The sequence below is a fragment of the Grus americana genome, chromosome 14, assembly GCF_028858705.1.
Source record: "Grus americana isolate bGruAme1 chromosome 14, bGruAme1.mat, whole genome shotgun sequence".
Taxonomy (NCBI): Eukaryota; Metazoa; Chordata; class Aves; order Gruiformes; family Gruidae; genus Grus; species Grus americana.
In genome coordinates this window covers 4,615,592-4,629,146 of record NC_072865.1, presented here as the reverse complement: position 1 = coordinate 4,629,146, position 13,555 = coordinate 4,615,592, and positions in this window count along the sequence as shown.

Below are 13,555 nucleotides of genomic sequence, written 5' to 3'. Positions count from 1 at the left end.
AAAACCAAAGGAGCATTGCCAAGCATTTTGGGAAAAACTCTGAACAGAGCAGCTCATGAAACATTTATGTAGCCAACACCAATTGTTTCATAACTGATTTCTGACCAAAGTAGGTGTCAAACCTGCACAATGAGGTGCCTGCAAACTTGATACCTCCTTTCCCCACCTCATTTACCCTGTTCTCTGCATCTTATCATGAAAAGATTAAGAAAGGCAAGCTTTTCTGTCCCAGCCAGTTTCTTACTTTGTAAGGTTGGCAGGGGTAATGCAGGTCAGAAATACACAACTATTCCCTTGGCCAAAGATATCATTGGTATGAGAAGTCCAGCTCTCTGATCTGTACATTAACAGACATCTTCTGCAAGTGCGGCGGACTTCTCAGCTTTCACAGCTTTTACAAGAGACCAAGGCAGTTCAGCAAATCACATTCACATTCTTGTCTTTAGGATTGGCACTAAAATGATGTTACAACACAATTAATCCTATTGAAATTAATTATTAGATCCACTTGATAATGATAGTGTTATTCTTCTAGCAAGTAACAAGATCTTCCATTCTGACATGGGCCAGGTTATACTGTCCTTATTCATTCTTTAGTGACCTATACATCAGCAAATGGGACTTTTACTAAGGAATGTATACACCAGTGTTGGTGCATCAGACTCTTCACGAGCATTTTATTACAAATATGTGAAGTAGCTCAAGGCAGGGTTTATAGACCCAACTCGGTGCTTGAGCTTTATGCCCCATTTTCCCCATGAACATATAAAAGTTTTTTCTTTTGTTAATTGTTTTGAGACATGGATGAAAAATATATATATACACTAAATATGATTTCTGAATATAGGACATCTGCAACACTTCTTCCTTGCTCTTCCCTGACACATCTTCTATTGCACTGCCCTTCTGTGGAAAATCCACTTCCCCCCGTCCCGCAGTCTCTAGTTCTAGAATACATTGCTTCAGTGACTCATTTGTTTTTAACACTAAATTTTATATCCTGCTAAGATAAAATTGTCAGTGTAATACTGCACAGAAAAGAAGCTGTCTTATCTTTGGATGTCTGTACTAATTGTTTGCACACTTTAGTTCCAAGGACAAAGTCCACACTCCATATTTAGCTGAAGGATGTTGTATCGCTTTTCCTTATTTTCTCTTCTACTTCCTCTTACCAGTACAAATCACTAGGAGTAATGGTTCATTAGCATCATGTTAGCTAAAATTAAAGCTTGATCACCTGGATGTGCCCTTTTCTACAGAAACATGCAAGGCTCAGCCTCTTAAAAGACCAGAAAGAACATTAATTTTAACACTGCAGAGAGAAGTGGCAGATCTATTAACCCGTGATTTTGGAAAAGCTATTTTTGAAACTCTGGACTGATTTCCATACATAAAATACACAGGACTGAAGGACATTCATCTTGGAGCAAAACTCTTCTTAGGTGACAGGTGGATCAGGAGTTTAGACTGCCAGAAATCCAATAGTATTTGGGATTTAAAAGGGATTTTATTCCTTTCAGAGTGATAGCTTATAACAGACCTACAGACACCAAAAATTAATTTTGCCAATGAAAACCTTGTTCTGTGAAGGGTCATCCCATTACAGCACCCAGGAATTGGGCTGGCCGCTGAAGTAAGGGTGTACGGGAGCAATCCTTCCTTGTGCATAGCGAGAGCCACACATTGCTGTTCCAGAAAGGATTCCGTAGCCTTAGAGCTCTGCAGGTCTTATCACTCATTTTGGATGGATTAAAGGGCCCTGCTCCTTTCCTAATCCACCCATGCTCTTTAATTTTCCTGCCTAAAAAGCTGCAAGCTCCAGGACAGAATCCAGCTCAGCATCCAGCTATTCTATTGGTGTTTCAAGCTACCCCCAGATCCTTAAGTTTCAAGCATGAGATCTATGTATCTATGGCTACATCACAAAGAGTTTCTGATACCAGTGATCATCAGGCAATGCTTCTTCCTCTCCTACTATTACCTCGGCAGTCCTGGCCCCACACTTGCGGTGGAAGCGCAGCCTGTTAGCCTTTGCATACCCTGGGGACACGGGGTACTTTGGAGCTCAGCTCTGTGGTTACCAGATTGCCATCTCTCCGGCCACAGAATATCCTGATATTAGCCAATTCCCCTGAATGCCAGATTAAAAGAAAAGCAAGTGGAAAATATTTATATGCAACACCCAAAAGTTTGTGGAGGCACAGAGGACAAGTGAAACAAAATCACCTTAGTCTCTTGTCCCACTCTATAACCAGTTAGCAAGCTTTCCCAGTGTACATATTCCTCGTGTTCAGTTCAGATACGCATTTCTGTGTACTCTGACTGCAGTCGGTGGGAAACGCCACGTCACAGACAACTCACTCTCCTTTTGTACTCCTTATTCAGTGGTTACAGGGGTTCATGCTCCACTTCTGTACGTACTCACTGTTCATGGTGCTAAGCAGGAATGGGAGGCTCTTCTGTCCTCTCTCCTTTGAGGATGTTAGTCCTCTTAAACTTGGTGCATACAGATGCCATTGCAATGACAAGTGTTCTGCCTGTCTCCACCCCAAATGTACATTTATGTCCTTGTGAAGCACAACCACCCTTCCCACCAAGTTGACAGTGTACCTGAGCAGTTTTTGGGCGACAAACATATAAGCAGTTCATGCAACCATACAAGTACATGTGTGGAAATAGCACTGGGGAGGCCGAGGGGCGAGTAGCTGCTAACGCCAGTGTAAGCAGCAGACACTGGCTGTGAAACCACAACACTGAAATGAAGCCTCCCCGCATGTCAAACCTTACGCTTTTTGTAGCCAAGAAATTATCAAATGCACTTTGCGTGCAGATATAGATGTAATTAATGCATGCAGCTCGCTGCAGACCTTTGATTAAGATCAACGAAAACAGCAACCAAGTAATTTGGATCAGAATGAGTGAACTAGCATTCCAATCTTGTTTTGAAGGGATACCTTGACACCGGCTTAATGGGACATTAATTAATTTCTTGTAGCCTTTACAGAGCAAAGCTCCCACTGGTGTCTGTAGGAGCTAAGCTGATTGCTAGAGCAACCTCTTTCTCCTAAATGAACTGCAAAGTCCATTAACATTACAGGGGGAAGCACGCAGCACAGAAATCACAAGTCCAGTTGATTAACTTTTCAATTTATGCTAAGTAAATTTCCTATCCATGATGTGTAAGATATTCTGCAAGGTGCTGAGAGGGCACCACTAAATTTCAAACTTGAATTCACCCGTCTGAGATAGAGAGATCATCTCATTTGACACCAGTTAGTATGTCAAAGACTCCACAGTGCTGAGAATCAGACTATTAGAAGTTTTACAGACGTCAAGCTTACTGTATGTTTGCATACATTTTCCTTCAGATTCAGACCCGAGTCATTCTCTATAGATGACTTAGCCTGCTTTGATCCATAGCTTACTATTCTGGGGGGAATCTGTAAAGCCAGGGTGGTTGGCTGGGGCGTAGCAGCGATGCAACGTCAAACCACACAGCCTTTTGTCAGCAAAAACTCACAAGAGCATCAGAGCAATGGGCGGCCATAAGAAGTTCACAAGACAGTTGCAAAGACATAAGAAGAAATGCTGTTATCCTTCCAGAGCTGCTGTTCTCATTATCTTTCATGTTTTACGAGTAAGTAGAATTTTTGGTTCCTGTATTATACTTGGGACTACACGATGCCACAGTGAGAAAAATCACTGTCGCAAAGATCTCCTATTTTACAATAAGGAAAGAAGGAGGAGGACATGAGCTCTCCAACAAGGGACATTGGGAGCATAGAGGTGGTTTCAGCACATGTACTGCTATAGATTTTATATATACATATATACACACAGAGCTAAAGCACAAGAATTACATGAATTATGATACCTGCACATTTTGCTATTAAAATGAAACGCGGAACTGAGATTGCTTTCAGGATGTCTAGGTTGCTCCTCCTGGGGCCAGACACAATACGGTGGGAGAAAATACAGAAGTTCCTGACAGAAGGGGAAAAAGAAAGCGGGCACATGAAAATAAGTCTTGTAGTAAGCTATAAGCTTTCTGCCCAATTTCCCAAACCAGTTAACAATCTGTATTAAAACCCTGTTCTGAGCTCCCAGGATTCAGACGTGTTTAACCCCAACCTTTGTGTTTGAGTCAGAATTTTGCTTTAGTTTCTCATTTCCAAGTGGAAGATACCAGTAACTCAGTCAAATGAAGACTCTTGGTGTTCTCCCCTGTGAAAATTATGGTAAAAACCAAACATCATATTAATTGCGTTGGTATTTCTCTGCAATATGTTTCTGCAGATTGACTCGTTTCTTCAGAGGAAAGCACCTCTTGCCCAGGTTATCACGAGACACTAACTTTGCTCTGCTCTCCTTTTCTAATATGCCGAGGCACAGCCTGAATCACCGAGAACGTATTTTTACCACTGAAAATCTTTAGCAACTGTCAAAGCTTGTTTCAGCAACACGTACTCAACAAGGAGCTCATAAACATTCAGCCTGTGAAACAAGCCTGAACTAATACAATACGTGTTGTGTTTGTAAGGGAAAGAGGAACGCAAACTGTGGCAGCTCACTTCGCAGTTCAGGAAATTAGGTTCTGTTTTATTCTATGGAGTAGCTGTTGCAGAAGTGGATGTATTTTAACTAGCGAAATAACCCAGTCTGAGGACACGGCTCAGTTCCGTGTTAGGAGCAGAGTTACGATCACTGACCTGCCTTTGCCTCAAACACATTATTTCCTGCACTGAAACAAGACAGCACCAGTGAGACCCCCACCTTTGATAGCTGCCAGGCACTCGCGCCGCACCTCGCGCCTCCTGAACAGGGATGCCAAATTCTTTAAAGCTTCAATTCCAACCTATGCAGGCCCAGGGAATAATTGATTTTTTTATTTTCGAGTGAAGGAACCAACTAGCTATGGCACAGAGCTGCCAGAGTGCTGCCTGGGGAACCACCACACAGTGAGGAGAAAAAAAAATAGTAAAAAAAAAAAATCAAGTTGTATGCTGTCAGAGAGAAGCAAGCAGTGAGCTACAGGCATAGCTGTCCTATTAGGAAGTAATCATGAATAGTTAAATATCCATAAGAGTGACGATACTTTGAATGCACTTTCAATAGCATTCTTCCACGCCAACATCTTAACCTGTCCTTTGTTTAACCAGCTAGAACACCACTGCAAACGGTTTGTTCTGCTACAGTGGTTTGCGTTGTATAATTGGTTATCAAGGTAAACGATTGCTCGGTTAGCATGTTACAACTGATGGCATAAAGCTAAAGGAGTCCTGCTAGATTATTGTTCTAGTGAGGAACGTTTACAAAACTGGAACTCGTACATGGAATTGGTATCATTATCTCTTTACTTCGTACATGCAAAACTTAATGATGTCTCTATAATAACTCACAGATCTCACTTACCACCACAGATAATTAAACACAAATATTCTATTAAGGAAAGAATGCCAGCAAGATATTCTGACAAAGTGTGTCTCTAACTGATGAAATCTATTGTGTCCCTAGATTATTATTATTCAGTGGTGTTTGTTTATTTTTACATGTATTTTTACTGCTTTTCACTGGTTCCCTGATAAATCAGCATGGGTATATTAAATGATATTGTAAAGGAAAAATAGAACTAAGCCACTGAAAATACTCTGAAGCATTATTCTAAAAGTGAATGCCTCGCTTCACATTACGAACTGCACCCTCCTCTTCCTCCAATTTTAGCTAAGATGTCAAAAGGAAACAGCTAGAAGAGATCAGAATTTGGTAGCCCTGAAGCTGGCAGGAGGGAGCTGGAGGTGACAACTGCACGGCCAGGGCATTTTTATGTCCTCAGGATATATGGATATTTGTCACATATGTTTCTGGGCTAACTCAGGCAGCTAACTCAGCCTTCAAGACAGGGAGCAGCTGAATGCTCTTCAGGATGGGAGAAACCCAAAAATAATTTTTGAAGTCATCTGAGCTAACGCCTCCTGAGCTGCTCCAAGCACCAAGTGCCTTTCCTTCAGGAAGATGTACTGTAGGGTTAAAAACCATAAGGGAAGACCTCCCGTTTCTCATTCTCTTGGAATTATGAATATTAACTGTGAAATTACTTTTACTATGATGATGTGATGGGAGAAGAGGGACTGTATTATAAAAATATAAAATAGACTATGTCTGTTACAGACAATTAATAATGTATACAGTGCTTGCAACATTCATATCACTATAGATTTATAATTCTGCTTCAAAATGAGGAACAAGGATAACATTAATTTTTATTACCAAGTAAAGAGAAAGAAATTACTTGGAGGGTTTTTCTCCAATATTCCCTTTGGCTTGCTGAAATTTGAATTACACCAAAAGGGCAAATTTTAAATCAAAATTCTTCTTGGGAATGAGATATTTCAAAGTCCTGGATTTTTTCTAGCTAGAGAGCAAAGATTATATATCCTGGGTTTTCCTCAGAGTTTTGTTGCCTTTATTTGTAATGACTGGGAACTGCTGTGAACAACCCCCGGGGCAACAGCAGCACATATTTCCCAGGAACAGGCGGTAGCTGAAATACACCTATTTCCCCTCAAAGAAGTTTACACGCACTTCTCATGAGTGGGAACAGGAGTTATGTTGGGGGACACCTTTCTAAGAGTTTGTCCTGGTGCTTCTGAATTCCCTTTTGACTGTTTGATCTATGTTTATTTTTACAAAGAATAGACATAAAAGGTTAAAGCCTTACAAGTTACCCAGCTTTTCTCTGGCTAACCGCAGCCATTCAGGGAGGTGGCCACACAGGTACGTGTTGCCGTATGTTGGAAACTTGCACTGGAGAAGACAAAATTCAGCAGGGACAGAGTAAAATCAAGGAACCACAACTCATGTTCTGTCCGTCCTTCCTCCCCCACCTTCCCCTTCATCCATCTTCTTTCCTGCCCACCATCTCCTCCTTCATTTATCATTGTTCTGCAAAGGAGATGCTCCAGCTCAGCATGCCCAGAGTGGGATGAGAAATCTCTGTGACAAGCAGAGGTAGCAGGTCACCTCCCTGCCTTCCAGCCCATCTGCCTCCCACAGCCCTGGCTACGCCAAGCATCGCTGGTGCCAGTAGAAGGTGAAAACACAACACCAGCAGGGACAATTTCAGGCCACTGAGCTGAGTTTTAATCATGTATCTCCCACTAACGTCAGAAGAAATTACATGGCTAAAGCCCCGCAAGCTGTTTTGAACATTTGAAAGTTAATTTTACAGTTAGCGCTGGGGCAAAGAAATAGGACTGCCCACTGGCACACGCGGTGACTAACAGGGACTGGCAGGACAGAGAGAGATGAGTGGCTGAGAAACGCATCGCGCTCCATTATTGCCCCCCGAAGGGTAACGATGCTTTTGGCGTGCGATACGTTCCTGTCACCCCCAGAACGCAAGAGCCTACACACTGCAGGCACTGCAGCCCTGCTCCCCTCTAGGGAAGGACAGGATGCAGGATCATTGCAATAACTTCTGTACTTCATTGCCTCTGAAACACTTGCACGGCTTGGTGCCAGGCCAAGTAACTGCCTTTAACAGCAGCCTCTGACATAAACTAAGCACAGGGACAGAGGCTCTACCGTTTCGCTACGCATTCACGGGCAGGGCTCGATACAGCATCCCTGCTCCCTCCATCCCCCAGAACAGCTCCGCTGCCTGGGCAAATTTCTAAGGCACCTTTTGTGTGGGGCACTGGGCACCCCTCCATTTCTGGAGAGGGCAGGAGCGGAACTGCTCCCACATCCCCCACGGGTACAGCACAGGCGTTCCTGGAGGTGGAATGGGAGGTGCCAGGCTGTCTTACAATTGATGATATTTTCTTTTCACTACCAGGTAACAGTTCTAGGGTTGTTTTCTTTTGGTGGGCATTTGATTTTTTTTTTTTTTGCGCTAAGCTTTAGGAACCTGTGCCCTTCCACTTCTGAGCCCGTCTGAGGTCCCTGCTGTGCTCCCATCACTGTCACTGCTGGGAGAGGCTCTAACATCCAGCAAACCAAAGAAGGAGACAGTTAACAGACAGGTCACTAGAAACTCTGCATAGAGATGGCTTTCAAAGGCATTGTATTTAAAAGTGACAAAATATCAAACCAAAAAAAGTTTGCCTACCAAAGAGAAGATCCTGGAAGCACCAAGCATCTCACCCTCTCACTTTACCTTCAACAGCTGCAGGTTTAATGTCACCACAGCTGGGGAAGTGCTTAACGTGCAACCATCTGTAGGAAACCAGGTCACTCACGGCCTCCCTGAGGGTACCTGTGGCCATTCAAGAGAAACAGTTCCACAGGATAATCCCACTTTTTATCTCTATAATAAGCATTACCTTCATACTACAGTTTCTTTTAGCAGTTGTGAGGCCAGTCAGACCACATATGACAAAACTAGAGACTGAGTATTTGGAAAACCTCATGATTATTGTAGAATGAGTTCATGTGGCAGTCAACCGTTTTTGCATTAGCTCAGGTTAGACTGGGAAAAAGAAAAGTATAGAAGTGGCAGGTATTTTAAAGGATAGAGAAATCTAGATTTAAGATACATAATAAACATCTGAAACATCTTTGGTCAGTACACTAGTTTATTTTCAATAATTCTGAACTATATTACTAAATTAGAAGCCTCTGTGACATGAAAGTGAACTATGTCTTCCATTTATCATAGAATTTATCGCATTTCTGAAAATCCCCACAATTCTGTCACTCTCAGCATTTCAACATCAAACGCAGTGATACTGGAGTCACTGCTTGAAATTCAGGTCTTGACACATTTTTATTTCTGACCACTATGAATCTGTACTGGATCTTTCTGATGTAACACTGAACCTTTATACTGGATAATACAGCTTTCTTTACCTAGAAAGAAATGATGACTGGAAATATTACCACCATAGTGGGGTACATTGGCATAGAACTAGATAACAGGGGCATGCTATCATCTTAAGAAACCACGTTCATAAATCCAACCTGTAATGGGCTTCATCAATATAAGTTACACTTAGCTGCTGCCTCTGTATTTCAAAAGCGGCTTGCAAAGAGACCTGTGTGCTATTGACTCTTACCTAAAATTACAGCAGACTCTCCTAGAAGGGAGCCAAATTGCTTTCCGCTTAAAAAACCTCCCCCCCAAAACCACCCCACACATTATTCAAAAAGCATTTAAATATGAAAATATATTGCCTTAAGGAAATTCAGACACAGAGATGGTGATGTTCACAGGAGGGGGAAAAGAGCTTTGAAAATTTAAGTAACTAACATTAATGGGCAGGAAAATGAAGTAAAAATCTTGGAAGTGCCTTCAATGAATTAGCTTTCATTTGCAAATGATACAGTTAACGTAGCAAACTGCAGAAACAGTATGACACCCCCTACACGGCTGTCACTAGGAAGCAACTACTTCTGGTCTCTGAGAAATGAGAAGTCTCCCCAGCATCCAGCATCCCTTCTTTTTTTCCAAGGAAGTTTAGAGACTTGAAATTATCAATCATTCTCTATGAACAGGCAAATAAGCTTAATACTTCCAGGCTTCAGCTTCCACATATTTCTTCTGCTTACAGAAAGCGTTACCTTTCTTCTGCAATAAACACTTTGCACAGTCAGTGGTTTAATATTGACATGACTTTTGTTAGAATCCCAGTTCTGCAATGGCTGAAGAACGAGCATCATTTTACGCCACATAAGCGGGCAATACGTGACCTTTCATGTATCATTAATATGAAAGTATTCGCAGGACCAAATCACACAATAAAGATTAAACGAAGTGAACATTTGTTTTCCTGCTCACAGAAGAAATGGACAAACTCGCTAAAAGCAGGAACTCTTACTCGTTCCTTTCATCAGCGCTAGCGATGATGTAAGTGGTTTTAGCACATATGACTGAAATGAATTTGGCTCTAGATATGAATTTTAAAATCTTCCTGAGGAAGATCAGTGATGGAGGAAACTGGAGCAGAGCTTTTCACACATTTTTAAATTGAGACAGAGGTGGTGAAGTTAACAATATTTACTTTGCTGTTCTCTCTGCTGATTAGACCAAACACAGAACTAGGACCATGTTTTTCAACACTCACTGCAGAAACCATTTAATTAATTGTTCTCTTGGGGTCAATATCAAGTTATGTTAATAAGCATTTGAGTTCATCCAGAACTGATAGCTGAATTTGTTTATTTGATCTGGCATTTTTATCTTGTAAATGTGTCTCTTCCTGGAGACTCTGAGAGCACCTCGGTAATTTATTTTTTTTAAAGTTTATAGAAGAATTGCACCCACGGCAGTTGAAAACTATCGCTGCTCTTGTTTTAAAGAGTGATGTAGTTTCCTTTACAGGAAAAAAAGATGTAGTGAAGAAAAGAGCATCTGAGAAGTATTAACGTGGCTTATTCTACCTGAAGTAAGGATAATCAAGAAAGCTTTGTCTTCCTCTTTACAAGGAGATGTTCTGAAAGGCCATTTTTTCCGCCCTTTTAGAAGTATAAATATCTTCAAGAAAAGGAAAACGGATTGCCAAAACTGAGGCCTCTATGAATCATAAGAAAAATAGAAGTGGTTTATTATCTGTCATTAGGTCTAGAATTAAAAAAAACCCAAAACTGAATTAAAACATATGACTTGGCATTTGAGACATCACATTCAGGAACGAGCCCTCTTATTTCTTCTGGTGCCAGTTTTTTTTCCTCAGATTGCAGCCAGCATTGCATCTGATAAACGCACCTCATTTTTTCTAGTAAGGCAGTGTGCAGTCAAGCTTGGCTTAGTGCAAATGTAAATTGGCCACATGAAGTGTCGTTTCAACGTGGAACTAATCCAAGGAGCTGGAAGTTATAAGAAATCCTTTCATAGGAGGGATTATTTCCTATTCTTATTCGTAGGGATTGGGCCACACAGCAGGAACTGGACAGTCTTTAGTTACACCAATTAGCCTCCAGTTGCTACCACTTTGGTTTTCTGCTGTTCCCTAGCAAATAAGCAACAGAGGAGCATAAAGTATGAAGGCTTGGCAGGCACTAGCATAGCTTTGAGTGCTAGAAGAAGAGTGAAGAGCACAGCAGTTAGCTGTTTTAAGTGCTTTCCATACAAAACCTCCTCTCTGGTGTCATCAGATCATTTCTCCTGTGTGTCCACTGTGGTGGAGCTGGGTACATAATTCCAGACCTCAGGAAGTAGGAAAAGATGGATGAGAAGACCAGATAACATGAAAGTATCCAGGGAAGCAGAAGGTTATGTGCATGCAGATGTGCACTGAGAAAGCAACCACAAGTTGTCTGCTCTAATTTTTATTTAGTCACTGTAAGCAAGAATGAGTATTTTTGGATAAGTGAACTTCTCACATGATAGCTCTTTCCTACTATTTATGGCCTATTATAATTTTGGTATAGAATACTGCTTTTTCAAGTCAAGGATAAGAAGATCACTTGTCTTTATCAGATGGGCCGAGTCCTCCCAAGAGAGGTACGTTCCTTAAACTCCCCAACCATTTCCACCAAGGTGGGTGTCACCAACCTGGAATATATTGCACAGCTGAGTTTTCCAGATATCCCAATATCCTTCCAGCATGAGCAAAAGATCTTTTTAATGAAAGCTATCAGGTGCCAAAGTCAGGTGATTACTGATCATAAAACTATTAGCCTGGAAAAGCACGCAGCCTTTGTGTAGCTTGTTGTTAAGTGACTTGGAGTACATCATTCATCATCTGTATAGAAACAGTCTTTGTTACTTGAAACAAAGCTTAGACTTTTAGTATTCATCAAGGATGCAACCATCCTATAAGAGTAAGAGCATTTTAATTTGAGGGACTTAATTAAGTGGCTTTTGCTTTTCAAGCATGTCACACAATGCGCTGGAAAACCCCGTATCTGGGGGCGTTTCTCTATTAACATACAATGCCCTTTTAATAAGGGGGGAAATGGATCTCCCTGATATATTAACATCTTACTATATTGGACTGAAAAGACTTATAGGGCAGAGGCTTTCTGCCAATACCATCAATTATTTAGCTGCTGGGGTGCAACACATTTATTAGACTGTAATTGGTTTGCTTTTGCCGAAAGGAAGCTGTTTGTCATTACCACCTCTGCATTAGCGTGAGGTTTATAGCACTGGAGTGCTTTAGAGAAAACTACATCTGTTTTGACCTAATGGTTCTTGAAGCACTAAGAACGGGATAGTCCCATCAATTGCTAATATCTACAGAAATAATAAATACTGCATTGAATTCTGTTAGAAATACTAAATATTCAATGCAACAATAGAATTATTGTGCAGCATCCAGACAGATTTACACTTCCAATAAAGAAACCAAAGTTAACATCAGTCAAATCAGGTAATTTTCTGTTGAGAATTCATTGCTGGTCCAAAGTAAACTGATTCAGCTACAAACCAGGTTACTAGTGAGTTCTGAGCATTTATGGAGGATCACAAGAGCAGGAAGTTCATACTACATGAAACTGAAAATAACTGATACTCAGGAAGTCCGGTGGAGAAAGGAGCCCTTTTCCTTAAGCATCTTCTTAGCTAAGTAGCTTATAGAGCAAGCAGGAAAAATCGCCGTTTTGTCTTAATCTTTGCAGTGGGGTATACACAGTCATGTATTGAATACATGCAGAAGCTTTGAGGATTAGAAAAGAGATACAAAAGCTGTGGAGAACCTTCAATTTTATTTTTCTACTGCACTATTTTAAGTTGTGGAGTGACTAGACAATTCAGACAATTACAGCATGTTGCTTGTTCATGTTCCAGAATGTTCGTTCTCTTTTCACATTTAATATACTGAAACATATGCACAATCACACTGAGCAAGGTAATTGAAAATTAAGCAGACAGAATTACTCACAACAGCAATATTTTAAATTCAAAGAAGTTTCATAACATATGGCATTTGTGACCCAGTCTAACAAAACATTTTGGAGTTGCTTAGATGAAGCAGGTGCTTTCTTTCTGTACTGCTGGATCTGCACCTGTATTGTCTGAGGCACAACTCAAGCCTACTGCTACCTCAAGGACAGAGCTGGCCAAACTGAGATTTCATATCAAAAAATGCTTCATCAATAGCCTTATCCCCTTGATAGACTCCCCAATGCATCTTAGGTGATTAAAAAAAATTTAAACCACCTTTTTTACAGTAAAGCTGAGATCTCCAAAGCAAGTGTTCTCTGGTTTTATAGAGCAGCAGCCGACAAGTTCTTTATACATGCATCTATTTAGGTCAAGAAGGAGCAAAGCTGGTACACCTCAAGAAGTGGTGTGAGTGACACTATCAGACCAAATTTCCTTTTTTTCTTGCAGGGTTCAACACCTCTTGGGCATTTCTGAGCTCAGGAACTGTTATCAGACAGATTGTCATCTCCAAATATCGAGCAGGCAAAGTACTACCGCAGTCTAAGGTTAGATGTCTAGTGTATGTGCTGAAGTTTGGAGCAGTGGGTGGTTCTACACCGCACAGAGTTTCTGGAGGCGATTCAGCAGATCAACCCTTTCCAGCTCCCGATGCAGGGACCCAGCCTGGCTAACGCAAACATCTCGCTCACAGACACTGTTAAGGGAAGGGTGCTGGGACATCCCAGT